Raw genomic sequence first — 15,754 nt, 5'->3', positions numbered from 1 at the left:
TACAACAACTTCTCTTGCTGTGGTAAGACATCAAATTTTGTCATGGCGCCATGGAAACGCCCTTTAACTAAAACTCAAGATCTCCAAAAGTTAACATTGCACAGGCCTTTAGATTAGACTGACCACAAAATATATGTTAATCTCAAAATAATTATAGGAGTAGTTTGTTGCAGCGTAAAACATGTCACTTCCTGTTGCCAATAGGTGGCGCTATGACTATAACTGAATGTGGGCATGTAGATCTGTTAAGGGCAGAAGTTTTATCTAACATGTGAAGTTTGGGGCAGATTGGACATTGTATGTCTGAGTTACAGCAACTTCCTTTTTCATGGCGAAACATCGAAATTTGTCAGGCCGCCATGGACACGCCCTTTAACGAAATCTAAAGATCTTCGCAATTTAACATTGCAAAGGGCTTAAGATTACACTGACCAGGTTTGGTGTTGATCTGAATTAATCTCTAGGAGGAGTTCGTTAAAGTACAGCCCCTGAAAATGGCAGAAACAACGCCAATTTTGCAGAGAAAATTCTAAATAACCGACTTCCTGTTGGGATTCGGATTTCGTACCAAGAGACTTTTTTGTAGGTATTGGTGTGTTACATGTGTATACCGATTTTTGTACATGTACGTGAAACATAGCTCGAGGCACACTCTGTTGAAAGTGTATAGGTGGCGCTATCGAGCCATTTTGCCACACCTGATGGAATTTTGGCCTTCAGATGTGTTCAGGCCAGGACTCTTATCACACATGTGCAGTTTGGGGAAGATCGGACATTTTATGCCTGAGTTATAACATCTTTTATTCCCATGGCGAGACATCGAACTTCGTGATGGCGCCATGGACACGCCTTTAAACGAAAACTCAAGATCTTCACAACTTAACATCGCACAGGCCTTTAGATTAGACTGACCACAAAAAATACATTGATGTCATAAAATTTCTAGGAGTAGTTCATTGCAGTGTAAAATATGTCACTTCCTGTTGCCAGTAGGTGGCGCTATGACTATAACTGAATATGGGCATGTCAATCTGTTCAGGTCAGGAGTCTCATCAAACATGTGAAGTTTGGGGCAGATTGGTCATTGTATGTCTGAGTTATAGCAACTTCCTGTTTCATGGCGAATCATCGAAATTCGCCAGGCCGCCACGGACACGCCCATTAGCGAAAACTCAAAAGCTTCGCAATTTAACATCGCAAAGGCCTTCAGATTAGGCATACCAAATTTGGTGTTGATCTGAATGAATCTCTAGGAGGAGTTCGTTAAAATACAACGCATGGAAATGACAAAAATGACACAAAATTTGCTCATAATATTAGTAATAACCGACTTACTGTTGGGTTTTGGATTTTGCTCCAAGAGACTTTTTTGTAGGTATTGGAGAGTTACATGTGTATACCGATTTTCATACATGTACATGAAACGTAGCTCGAGGCGCACACCGTTGAACGTGTATAGGTGGCGCTGTTGAGCCATTTTGCCACACCCACTTCTGAAACCCATATCAGACGTAAATTTTCGCCAGTTCTGAGGTGTGTGCAAAGTTTCATGACTTTTCGAGCATGTTTAGGCCCTCAAAAATGCGATTCATTTTGGAGAAGAAGAATAATAATAATAATTAAAGCTGCAAGCAGCGATGAACGGGCCCTCGCACTCGGGCTCACCGCCATCGTGTGGCTTTAGTAAAAAGGTGAACATTGAGAAATATGCATTTAATGTCCTAAATATAAGTGGAATATATCAAAGTATATCCCATATATGTGCCAATCTTACCGTTGCCAGCAGGTGGCGCTATCATTATAATGGAATTTTGGCCTTCAGATGTGTTCAGGCCAGGACTCTTATCAAACATGTGAAGTTTGCGGAAGATTGAACATTTTATGCTTGAGTTACAACAACTTCTCTTGCTGTGGCAAGACATCAAATTTTGTCATGGCGCCATGGAAACGCCCTTTAACAAAAACTCAACTTCTCCAAAAGTTAACATTGCACAGGCCTTTAGATTAGACTGACCACAAAATATATGTTAATCTCAAAAAAATTATATGAGTAGTTTGTCGCAGCGTAAAACATGTCACTTCCTGTTGCCAATAGGTGGCGCTATGACTATAACTGAATGTGGGCATGGAGATCTGTTAAGGGCAGAAGTTTTATCTAACATGTGAAGTTTGGGGCAGATTGGACATTGTATGTCTGAGTTACAGCAACTTCCTTTTTCATGGCGAAACATCGAAATTTGTCAGGCCGCCATGGACACACCCTTTAACGAAATCTAAAGATCTTCGCAATTTAACATCGCAAAGGGTTTAAGATTACACTGACCAGGTTTAGTGTTGATCTGAATAAATCTCTAGGAGGAGTTCGTTAAAGTACAACCCCTGAAAATGGCAAAAAAACGCCAATTTTGCAGAGAAAATTCTAAATAACCGACTTCCTGTTGGGATTCGGATTTCGTACCAAGATACTTTTTTGTAGGTATTGCTGTGTTACATGTGTATACCGATTTTTGTACATGTACGTGAAACATAGCTCGAGGCGCACTCTGTTGAGAGTGTATAGGTGGCGCTATCGAGCCATTTTGCCACACCTGAAGGAATTTTGGCCTTCAGATGTGTTCAGGCCAGGACTCTTATCACACATGTGCAGTTTGGGGAAGATCGGACATTTTATGCCTGAGTTATAACATATTTTATTCCCATGGCGAGACATCGAACTTCGTGACGGCGCCATGGACACGCCTTTTAACGAAAATTCAAGATCTTCACAACTTAACATCGCACAGGCCTTTAGATTAGACTGACCACAAAAATACATTGATGTCATAAAATTTCTAGGAGTAGTTCATCGCAGTGTAAAATATGTCACTTCCTGTTGCCAATAGGTGGCGCTATGACTATAACTGAATATGGGCATGTCAATCTGTTCAGGTCAGGAGTCTCATCAAACATGTGAAGTTTGGGGCAGATTGGTCATTGTATGTCTGAGTTATAGCAACTTCCTGTTTCATGGCGAATCATCGAAATTCGCCAGGCCGCCACGGACACGCCCATTAACGAAAACTCAAAAGCTTCGCAATTTAACATCGCAAAGGCCTTCAGATTAGGCATACCAAATTTGGTGTTGATCTGAATGAATCTCTAGGAGGAGTTCGTTAAAATACAACGCATGGAAATGACAAAAATGACACAAAATTTGCTCATAATATTAGTAATAACCGACTTCCTGTTGGGTTTCGGATTTTGCTCCAAGAGACTTTTTTGTAGGTATTGGAGAGTTACATGTGTATACCGATTTTCATACATGTACATGAAACGTAGCTCGAGGCGCACACCGTTGAACATGTATAGGTGGCGCTGTTGAGCCATTTTGCCACACCCACTTCTGAAACCCATATCAGACGTAAATTTTCGCCAGTTCTGAGGTGTGTGCAAAGTTTCATGACTTTTCGAGCATGTTTAGGCCCTCAAAAATGCGATTCATTTTGGAGAAGAAGAATAATAATAATAAATATAGCTGCAAGCAGCGATGGCGGGCTCAAGCCACCAATGCCATCGCCACCCCGGTGGCATCAGGTAAACTGTGCCCAGCGGGCACATGCATTCACAATATCCCTCTGGCAGTGAGGTTTTAAATGATATGGCAGTTAAAGGGTTAATCCGAATCATCTAGACTTTAAAATCACATTCACAGAACAATATATATATATATATATATATATATATATATATATATATATAACTTTAGTAACACTTTACAATAAGATTTCATTTATAAACATTATGTTAACATGAACAATATTTATATAGCATTCATTCATGTCAGTTAATATTCCAAATTAAACATTAAAACATTGTTTTATTGTGATTTTTTTCCAAGCACATTTTACCAATTCCAAACCATATAAATCTTAATAACTACCATTATTTTTTATTTAATCATTTATGAGTGCTATACAATAGTCCAGGAAAGCTGGAAGAGAAAAACAGGTCAAGAAGAACTGACAAAAAGAATTGCAAAATAATTAGGAATTAATGTGAAGATTAATTTTTAGTCAATTCTGCAAGACAGACTTTCAGGAAAGGAGGTGGAATAAAAATGAGCTCCTAAATCTTAATCCCATATTCTGGAAGATATATTCCTCAAACCATCGGACAAGAGGAGGTGGTGCTGGTCCTTCACGAGTCACTCTAATCTGTTAATTAAGCCTATATATATATAAAGTCTTAATATATAGTATTTCACAATACTTCATAGTATTCTAATTAAATCATTTTTTGGAATCTTAGATCTCTCAGAACCTGGCACATTGTAATTCTGAGACTCCAGGAAAGTGGCAGTTCTGTAAAATGTTGGCGCTGGAGACTAAATGCTCCCTGATAGTTTCACACCTAATTCACTTAACACACACACAAACACACACACACACACACACACATTAACCACAGTGACAGAGGGACAGAGTGACATCAGATGTATGATAGTTTTTTAATTTTCTATCATCCATATAATGTTGTATAGTCATGGAACTATGCATATTTCCTCAGAATGACTTGTCTGCTATGTGTACATTTTTTTGAAGTGTTTAGAAGCTGCACTTTAAAAAAATAAAAGACATTTACTGGTTACTTTTTTACTGTTATTTCAAAAAATCACCACGCAAAATCATTCAAGCTATCCAAAATTCATTCACACCTATTCTGTAAGATAAATTCTTTAAACAGTGATAAAAGAGGATGTGGTGCTGAACCTTCAAGAGTCACTCAAAACGTATCTGTCCATAAAGCTTATAAAGAATTATTCTTAATATACAGTTCACAATACTTCAGCTTGTTATTCTAATTAAGTGAGGGTCATTTTATCAGTAAAATATATACAATTCATTTTTTTTTTGAAAGATTTCTATAAATGATTTAAATCATACTCGTTTCTACAATAATTATTTAAAAGTAATCCTATAGCTCCCTCTGGTGGCCATTATTGGTACTAAGAATTGCAAGCTTGATTTATATGTTATGATAGTTTTAATTTTATGCTGGCTCTTGAAAGTGATAAAGCTATGAAACTTACTGTGCTTCCTTCAAATGAGGACTTCTACTTATATAAAAAATTATGAAGATTTAGAATGAAAAATTGTAAAGATATAGTAAAATAACTATTGTATTTTTTTATGTTACTTTAATAAATCTCTATGGCAACACCATTTAAGCTATCCTAAACCCATTCACAATTTAACATCTCAGTATATTGGCATCATGTTGAAAAAGGAGTATGGAGTAGTATGAGGAGGAGTATGAATTCATTTGCAGGCTTTATAATAAATCCACAATAAAATTTCTGAGTTCTGTATCAATCTGTGTTGTTGTTTGTTTATTTTTATCTTTTATTTTTCATAGGAAGATAACTTACTCTCATTTTTAATAAATGTGCTTATAAACCAAGGACAAGCTATTTATAGCTGTATTTATAAACTGCTTACTACTGACTATTAATATTGGGACAAGGCTTTATAAAGCATGAACTGACTATTTAATAATGAGTGCAGTTATTATAAAGTGTTATCAATGAATTTGCTAATGTTAACAAATTAGACATTATTTTACAGTGTTATCAAATCCTTAAATGACTCATAAGCATTTGTGAAAGTTCTGCTTGTATTACAGCTTAGTATTGATCTGTGAGCTGAACAGATTTACTGTTACATCCATGAGATTATGTAAATTAAAATAAATATAATGTCACAGGATGTCATAGGTCAGTATCAAATGAGTTTGAAATTATTATTTGCAGCACAAATAAGGTTTTTTTAGGATTTTTAAAAATCCCTAAAACTGTCAGAAAAAGGTTAAGGCCTAAGCTATTTCTATGTGAGTGGCTAATTTTATTTTTGTTTTTATAATTGTAATACACAAACTATGAAATTATACAAAATGTATAAAAAGATAAATAAATAAATACGCACACATTAAAAAAGCAGCCAAGTCGAATGAGTTTCCTTTTTTATATAGATTAAAATTGAAGACAGAAGCAAGTGGTAAATGTGGTCACTTTAATATTCAAATCCAGTAGATCCAGTTTATGTTCACGTGGCTGTTTTCGTTTATAGTCGCCAAGCTATTATGTATTTTGAAATAATCTTGTCCGTTATGTGTTCGTTCGTACGACGAAAGCCAGAATCCTGCAGCTCGAGAGATATGTTATTCTGCCAGTCGCGCTTTCAAATAGTCTTGCACACTTAAACAGGTCACAAACACCTGCATTTAGCTCTTGTTGTGTTACAATGGGTTTATTGTGTGCATTTGTGGTAATATTTTATTTAAAAAAGCTCTTAAACAAGAATAAATTCGTTTGTTTTGAGCTGGACACTGTACGCGCTGATCGGAGGCGGTGATTTCAGATAGGCAGCCACAAATATTTCATTTTCACACAAACAGTTCAAAAACATCTGAATTTAGCTCTTGGTGTGTTCTAATTGGTTGATTGTGTGATATCGCTGTAATAATTTATTTTTAAAAGCTTTAAAACAGGAATAAATTCGTTTTCTCTGAGCTCTTTACTCCAGACGCTCGTGATCACAGCGGTGATTCATCTCTCCTATTTCTCACGTATCTCTGGCCAGAAATAATTTATCCATGAGCCCTGAACCGGTAATAATCAGATATGTTGGTTTAGCTTGTCAGTGTGAATTAAATCTAAGTATTTGTTTGTATTTTTAACCGATTTAAAAGTGAAAGTAAAAGTCCGGGAATTGAACCTGTAGGGGCGCTATTTCTCTCAGACAATGGAAGTCTGAAGCACATATTCTCAAACAGAGGGACAGCGTGAGATGAGATGTCTGACAGTTTTTTTAATTTTCTGTTATCCATACAGTGTTGTAAAGTCGTGAAACTATGCATATTTCCTCAGAATGACTTTTTCATCTGTATGAAAAAATTCTTTGACGTGTTTGGAAGCTGCAATTTAAAAATACAATAATGATTCCCTTTGTAAGGTCATTTAAAAAAATCACCACGGCAAAACCATTCAAGCTATCCAAAATCCATTCACAATTTAAGTTCCTATCAGAAATACTGATGTGTGTTCAGAGTTTTGTGAAATTCTAAGTATGTTATTTGCCTCAAAATCACCTGAGAAGTATTCCAGTTTGACATGTTGCCACGCCAACAATTTTTTAGATATCAATATCCCCCTTGCAGATTTATATCAGCTGTGTTTTAACATTATTCTGATGAAGTTTGAAGCAAATCGAGTAATAATAAGATGCTGAATTCAAATCATTTTGAAAATGACACACTTCCTTCTGCCAGTTGGTGGCGCTATAACTTTGACTCCTAATAGTCACATATATGCGATCGACATCATACAACGAATAATCTGATAAAGTTTGATTAAAATCAGGAAATGTATGTGGATGGTATTAGACACTTCCTGTTTCTAATTTCTCGCCATAATTTCAACGCCTCGCCACGAGCAAACCGTTCGAGATATCAAAAATCCACTGGCAATTTTTCATCCCCAGTGTCTTGAGATCATGTTGACCGAGTTTGGCGGCAATCGAGAAAAAAACCTATGACAAGTATTTCAAATTCCAGAGCATGCGCTTTTTACATAACTCTAAATAGCTGACTTCCTGTTGGGTGGAGCCTATGACATGCAATACGAAAGTTGTTCGGCACGATGAGATCTATATGTGTACTGAGTTTCATATGAATATGTGCAAGTATGTGTGAGCTATACATCAACATTTCTGACTGTGTTCCAGGGGGCGCCGTAGAGCCCCTGTGCCACGCCCGGGTCCCAGCCTCTGCAGGCTCCTAAAGGCCACAGATTCCAAAGTGTGCGCAAATTTTCAAGAGTTTTTGAGTATGTTAAGGACCCCAAAAGCCCCCACAACTTTGACGAAAAATTTGAATACTAAACCCTAAATAGCCAACTTCCTGTTGGGCGGAGCCCATGATATGCAATACAAAAGTTGTTTGGATTGATGAGATTTATATGTGTACCGAGTTTCATACGTCTACGAGCAAGAATGTATGATATATGGCCCTCCATATTCCAGGGGGCGCTGTAGAGTCCCTGTGCCACGCCCGTGTATCAGTCTCTGCCCGGCCCTAATGGCCGGAGGTTCCAATCTGTGTGCCAATTTTCAAGACTTTTTAAGCACGTTAAGGGCCCCAAAAGCCCCCGAGACGTTGGAAAAAAATAATAATAATAATAATAATAATAAAAAATAATCCTAAGGAAAACAATAGGCCTCTCGCCCTTTGGGCTTGAGCCCTAATAATTAAAGCTGCAAGCAGCGATGAACGGGCCCTCGCACCCGGGCTCACCGCCATCGTGTGGCTTTAGTAAAAAGGTGAACATTGAGAAATATGCATTTAAACTCATAAATATAAGTGCAATATATCAAAGTTTATTCCATATGTGTGCCAATCTTCCTGTTGCCAGCAGGTGGCGCTATCGTTATAATGGAATATTGGCCTTCAGATGTGTTCAAGCCAGGACCCTTATCACACATGTGAAGTTTGGGCAAGATCGGACATTTTATGCCTGAGTAATAACATCTTTTATTCCCATGGCGAGACATCGAACTTCGTCATGGCGACATGGACATGCCTTTTAACAAAAACTCAAGATCTTCACAACTGAACATCACACAGGTCTTTAGATTAGACTGACCACAAAAAAGACATTGATGTCATAAAATTTCTAGGAGTAGTTTGTCACAGTGTAAAATATGTCACTTCCAGTTGCCAATAGGTGGCGCTATGACTATAACTGAATATTGGCATGTAGATCTGTTCAGGTGTAGAGTCTTATCAAAAATGTGAAGTTCGGGGCGGATTGGACATTGTATGTGTGAGTTATAGCACCATCATTTTTCATGGCGAATCATCGAAATTTGTCAGGCCGCCATGGACACGCCCTTTAACGAAACCTCAATTCCTTCGCAATTTAACATGGCAAAGGGCTTTAGATTACACTGACCAAGTTTGGTGTTGATCTGAATAAATCTCTAGGAGGAGTTCGTTAAAATACAACCCCTGAAAATGACAAAAACAACACCAATTTTGCAGGGAAAATTAAAAATAACCGACTTCCTGTTGGGATTCGGGTTTCGTACCAAGAGACTTTTTTGTAGCTATTGGTGTGTTACATATGTTTACCGATTTTCGTACATGTATATGACATGTAGCTCGAGGCACACTCCATTCAAAATTTATAGGTGGCGCTATCGAGCCATTTTGCCACACCCAATGGAATATTAGCCTACAGATGTGTTCAGGTCAGTACTCTTATCAAACATTTGAAGTTTGGGCAAGATCTGATATTTTATGACTGAGTTACAACAACTTCTACTCCCATGGCGAGACATCGAACTTTGACATGGCGCCATGGACACGCCCTTTAACGAAAACTCAAGATCTTCTCAATTTAACATCGTACAGGCCTTTAGATTAGACTGACGACAAAAAAGACATTGATGTCAAAAATTTCTAGGAGTAGTTTGTCGCAGCGTAAAATATGTCACTTCCTGTTGCCAATAGGTGGCGCTATGACTATAACTGAATATGGTCATGTCAAACTGTTCAGGACAGGAGTCTCATCAAACATGTGAAGTTTGGGGCAGATTGGTCATTGTATGTCTGAGTTATAGCAACTTCCTGTTTCATGGCGAATCATCGAAATTCGCCAGGCCGCCACACACAGGCCCTTAAACGAAAACTCAAAAGCTTCGCAATTTAACATCGCAAAGGCCTTTAGATTAGGCATACCAAATTTGGTGTTGATCTGAATTAATCTCTAGGAGGAGTTCGTTAAAATACAACGCATGGAAATGACAAAAATGACACAAAATTTGCTCATAATATTAGAAATAACCGACTTCCTGTTGGGTTTCGGATTTTGCTCCAAGAGACTTTTTTGTAGGTATTGGAGAGTTACATGTGTATACCGATTTTCATACATGTATATGAAACGTAGCTCGAGGCGCACACCGTTGAACGTGTATAGGTGGCGCTGTTGAGCCATTTTGCCACACCCACTTCTGAAACCCATATCAGACGTAAATTTTCGCCAGTTCTGAGGTGTGTGCAAAGTTTCATGACTTTTCGAGCATGTTTAGGCCCTCAAAAATGCGATTCATCTTAGAGAAGAAGAATAATAATAATAATAATAATAATAATTAAAGCTGCAAGCAGCGATGAACGGGCCCTCGCACCCGGGCTCACCGCCATCGTGTGGCTTTAGTAAAAAGGTGAACATTGAGAAATATGCATTTAATGTCCTAAATATAAGTGGAATATATCAAAGTATATCCCATATATGTGCCAATCTTACTGTTGCCAGCAGGTGGCGCTATCATTATAATGGAATATTGGCCTTCAGATGTGTTCAGGCCAGGACTCTTATCAAACATGTGAAGTTTGGGGAAGATTGAACATTTTATGCTTGAGTTACAACAACTTCTCTTGCTGTGGCAAGACATCAAATTTTGTCATGGCGCCATGGAAACGCCCTTTAACAAAAACTCAAGATCTCTAAAAGTTAACATCGCACAGGCCTTTAGATTAGACTGACCACAAAAAAGACATTGATGTCAAAAAATTTCTAGGAGTAGTTTGTCACAGCGTAAAACATGTCACTTCCTGTTGCCAATAGGTGGCGCTATGACTATAACTGAATGTGGGCATGTAGATCTGTTAAGGGCAGAAGTTTTATCTAACATGTGAAGTTTGGGGCAGATTGGACATTGTATGTCTGAGTTACAGCAACTTCCTTTTTCATGGCGAAACATCGAAATTTGTCAGGCCGCCATGGACACACCCTTTAACGAAATCTAAAGATCTTCGCAATTTAACATCGCAAAGGGCTTAAGATTACACTGACCAGGTTTGGTGTTGATCTGAATAAATCTCTAGGAGGAGTTCGTTAAAGTACAACCCCTAAAAATGGCAAAAACAACGCCAATTTTGCAGAGAAAATTCTAAATAACCGACTTCCTGTTGGGATTCGGATTTCGTACCAAGAGACTTTTTTGTAGGTATTGGTGTGTTACATGTGTATACCGATTTTTTGTACATGTACGTGAAACATAGCTTGAGGCGCACTCTGTTGAAAGTGTATAGGTGGCGCTATCGAGCCATTTTGCCAAACCTGATGGAATTTTGGCCTTCAGATGTGTTCAGGCCAGGACTCTTATCACACATGTGAAGTTTGGGGAAGATTGGACATTTTATGCCTGAGTTATAACATCTTTTATTCCCATGGCGAGACATCGAACTTCGTGACGGCGCCATGGACACGCCTTTTAACGAAAACTCAAGATCTTCACAACTTAACATCGCACAGGCCTTTAGATTAGACTGACCACAAAAAATACATTGATTTCATAAACTTTATAGGAGTAGTTCATCGCAGTGTAAAATATGTCACTTCCTGTTGCCAATAGGTGGCGCTATGACTATAACTGAATATGGGCATGTCAATCTGTTCAGGTCAGGAGACTCATCAAACATGTGAAGTTTGGGGCAGATTGGTCATTGTATGTCTGAGTTATAGCAACTTCCTGTTTCATGGCGAATCATCGAAATTCGCCAGGCCGCCACGGACACGCCCATTAACGAAAACTCAAAAGCTTCGCAATTTAACATCGCAAAGGCCTTCAGATTAGGCATACCAAATTTGGTGTTGATCTGAATGAATCTCTAGGAGGAGTTCGTTAAAATACAACGCATGGAAATGACAAAAATGACACAAAATTTGCTCATAATATTAGTAATAACCGACTTCCTGTTGGGTTTCGGATTTTGCTCCAAGAGACTTTTTTGTAGGTATTGGAGAGTTACATGTGTATACCGATTTTCATACATGTACATGAAACGTAGCTCGAGGCGCACACCATTGAACGTGTATAGGTGGCGCTGTTGAGCCATTTTGCCACACCCACTTCTGAAACCCATATCAGACGTAAATTTTCGCCAGTTCTGAGGTGTGTGCAAAGTTTCATGACTTTTCGAGCATGTTTAGGCCCTCAAAAATGCGATTCATTTTGGAGAAGAATAATAATAATAATAATAATAATAATAATAATAATAATAATAATAATAATAATAAACGGAGCAATTCCAAGAGGGTCCTCACACCATCGGTGCTCGGGCCCTAATTAAAGCTGCAAGCAGCGATGAACGGGCCCTCGCACCCGGGCTCACCGCCAGCGAGTGGCTTTATTAATTAGGTGAACGGTGAGAAATATGCATTTAAACTCATAAATATAAGTGGAATATATCAAAGTTTACTCCATATATGTGCCAATATTCCTTTTGCCAGCAGGTGGTGCTCTCATTATAATGGAATATTGGCCTTCAAATGTGTTTAGAGCAGGACTCTTATCGAACATGTGAAGTTTGGGGAAGATCGAACAAATTATGCCTGAGTTCCAACAACTTCTCTTACTGTGGCGAGACATCAAAATTTGTCATGGCGCCATGGACACGCCCTTTAACAAAAACTCAAGATCTCCACAAGTTAACATTGCACAGGCCTTTAGATTAGACTGACTACAAAAAATAATTTAATCTCAAAAAAATTCTAGGAGTAGTTTGTCGCAGCCTAAAACATGTCACTTCCTGTTGCCAGCAGGTGGCGCTATGACTATAACTGAAAATGGGCATGTAGATCTGTTAAGGGCAGAAGTCTTATCTAACATGTGAAGTTTGGGGCAGATCGGACATTGTATGTCTGAGTTACAGCAACTTCCTTTTCATGGCGAAACATCGAAATTTGTCAGGCCACCATGGACACGCCCTTTAACGAAACCTCAAGATCTTCACCATTTAACATCTCAAAGGCCTTAAGATTTAACTGACCAAGTTTGGTGTTGATCTGAATAAATCTCTAGGAGGAGTTTGCTAAAGTACAACCCCTGAAAATGGCAAAAACAACGCCAATTGTGCAGAGAAAATTCTAAATAACTGACTTCCTGTTGGGATCCGGATTTTGTACCAAGAGACTTTTTCGTAGATATTGGTGTGTTACATGTGTGTACCGATTTTTGTACATGTACATGAAACATAGCTCGAGACGCACTCCGTTGAAAGTGTATAGGTGGCGCTATCGAGCCATTTTGCCACACCCAATGGAATATTGGCCTTCAGATCTGTTCAGGCCAGGACACTTATCACACATGTGAAGTTTGATCAAGATCGGACATTTTATGCCTGAGTTATAACATCTTTTATTCCCATGGCGAGACATCGAATTTCGTCGCGGCGCCAAGAACAAGCCTTTTAACGAAAACTCAAGATCTTCACAACTGGACATCGCACAGGCCTTTAGATTAGACTGACCACAAAAAAGACATTGATGTCATAAAATTTCTAGGAGTAGTTCGTCGCAGCGTAAAATATGTCACTTCCTGTTGCCAATAGGTGGCGCTATGACTATAACTGAATATGGGCATGTCAATCTGTTCAGGTTCGGAGTTTCATCAAACATGTGAAGTTTCGGGCAGATTGGACATTGTATGTGTGAGTTATAGCAACTTCATTTTTCGTGGCGAATCATCGAAATTCGCCAGGCCGCCACGGACACGCCCTTCAACGAAAAGTCAGGATCTTCGCAATTTAACATCGCAAAGGACTTTAGATTAGGCATACCAAATTTGGTGTTGATTTAAAGAAATCTCTAGGAGGAGTTCGTTAAAATACAACACATGGAAATGACCAAAATTACACAAAATTTGCTAATAATATTAAAATAACCGACTTCCTGTTGGGTTTAGAATTTTGGTCCAAGAGTCTTTTTTGTAGGTATTGGTGTGTTACATATGTGTGCCAATTTTCGTGCATGTACGTGAAACATAGCTGGAAGGCTGTTGATTTTCTTAGTATAGGTGGCGCTGTCGGGCCATTTTGCCACACCCTCTTCTGAATCCTATATCAGACGAAAATTTTCACCAGGTTTGATGCGTGTGCAAAGTTTCATGACTTTTTGAGCATGTTAAAGCCCTCAAAAATGCGATTAATTCGGGAGAAGAAGAAGAAGAAGAAGAAGAAGAAGAACATCTCACTCATAAGACTCATAAATCATAAGTGGAATATATCAAAGTTTACTCCATATATGTGCCAATATTCCTTTTGCCAGCAGGTGGTGCTCTCATTATAATGGAATATTGGCCTTCAAATGTGTTTAGGGCAGGACTCTTATCGAACATGTGAAGTTTGGGGAAGATCGAACAAATTATGCCTGAGTTCCAACAACTTCTCTTACTGTGGCGAGACATCAAAATTTGTCATGGCGCCATGGACACGCCCTTTAACAAAAACTCAAGATCTCCACAAGTTAACATTGCACAGGCCTTTAGATTAGACTGACTACAAAAAATACTTTAATCTCAAAAAAATTCTAGGAGTAGTTTGTCGCAGCCTAAAACATGTCACTTCCTGTTGCCAGCAGGTGGCGCTATGACTATAACTGAAAATGGGCATGTAGATCTGTTAAGGGCAGAAGTCTTATCTAACATGTGAAGTTTGGGGCAGATTGGACATTGTATGTCTGAGTTACAGCAACTTCCTTTTCATGGCGAAACATCGAAATTTGTCAGGCCACCATGGATACGCCCTTTAACGAAACCTCAAGATCTTCACAATTTAACATCTCAAAGGCCTTAAGATTTAACTGACCAAGTTTGGTGTTGATCTGAATAAATCTCTAGGAGGAGTTCGTTAAAGTACAACCCCTGAAAATGTCAAAAACAACGCCAATTTTGCAGAGAAAATTCTAAAAAACCGACTTCCTGTTGGGATTCGGATTTCGTACCAAGAGACTTTTTTGTAGGTATTGGTGTGTTACATGTGTATACCGATGTTTGTACATGTACGTGAAACATAGCTCGAGGCGCACTCTGTTGAAAATGTATAGGTGGCGCTATCGAGCCATTTTGCCACACCTGATGGAATTTTGGCCTTCAGATGTGTTCAGGCCAGGACTCTTATCACACATGTGAAGTTTGGGGAAGATCGGACATTTTATGCCTGAGTTATAACATCTTTTATTCCCATGGCGAGACATCGAACTTCGTGACGGCGCCATGGACACGCCTTTTAACGAAAACTCAAGATCTTCAAAACTTAACATCGCACAGGCCTTTAGATTAGACTGACCACAAAAAATACATTGATGTCATAAAATTTCTAGGAGTAGTTCATCGCAGTGTAAAATATGTCACTTCCTGTTGCCAGTAGGTGGCGCTATGACTATAACTGAATATGGGCATGTCAATCTGTTCAGGTCAGGAGACTCATCAAACATGTGAGGTTTGGGGCAGATTGGTCATTGTATGTCTGAGTTATAGCAACTTCCTGTTTCATGGCGAATCATCGAAATTCGCCAGGCCGCCACGGACACGACCATTAACGAAAACTCAAAAGCTTCGCAATTTAACATCGCAAAGGCCTTTAGATTAGGCATACCAAACTTGGTGTTGATCTGAATAAGTTTCTAGGAGGAGTTCGTTAAAATACAACGCATGGAAATGGCAAAAATGACACAAAATTTGCTCATAATATTAAAAATAACCGACTTCCTGTTGGGTTTAGAATTTTGCTCTAAGAGACTTTTTTGTAGGTACTGGAGAGTTACACATGTGTACCGATTTTCATACATGTACGTGAAACATAGCTCGGGGCGCACACCGTTGAACGTGTATAGGTGGCGCTGTCGAGCCATTTTGCCACACCCACTTCTGAAACCCAT

General features: G+C 38.7%; 1 long non-coding RNA gene across 1 annotated transcript; it reads left to right on the top strand.

The window, feature by feature from the left end:
- Positions 1-301: 301 nt before the first annotated feature.
- Positions 302-15,490, top strand: LOC127952336 (uncharacterized). The gene is made up of 3 exons (XR_008152915.1): positions 302-2,326; positions 10,892-11,522; positions 15,316-15,490. It is a non-coding gene; the product is annotated as an uncharacterized LOC127952336 (long non-coding RNA).
- Positions 15,491-15,754: the final 264 nt, after the last annotated feature.

Source organism: Carassius gibelio, chromosome B3 (assembly GCF_023724105.1).
Source record: "Carassius gibelio isolate Cgi1373 ecotype wild population from Czech Republic chromosome B3, carGib1.2-hapl.c, whole genome shotgun sequence".
NCBI lineage: Eukaryota > Metazoa > Chordata > Actinopteri > Cypriniformes > Cyprinidae > Carassius > Carassius gibelio.
Note: the sequence above shows the minus strand (reverse complement) of the source record. Positions and strands in the feature narration are given on the sequence as shown.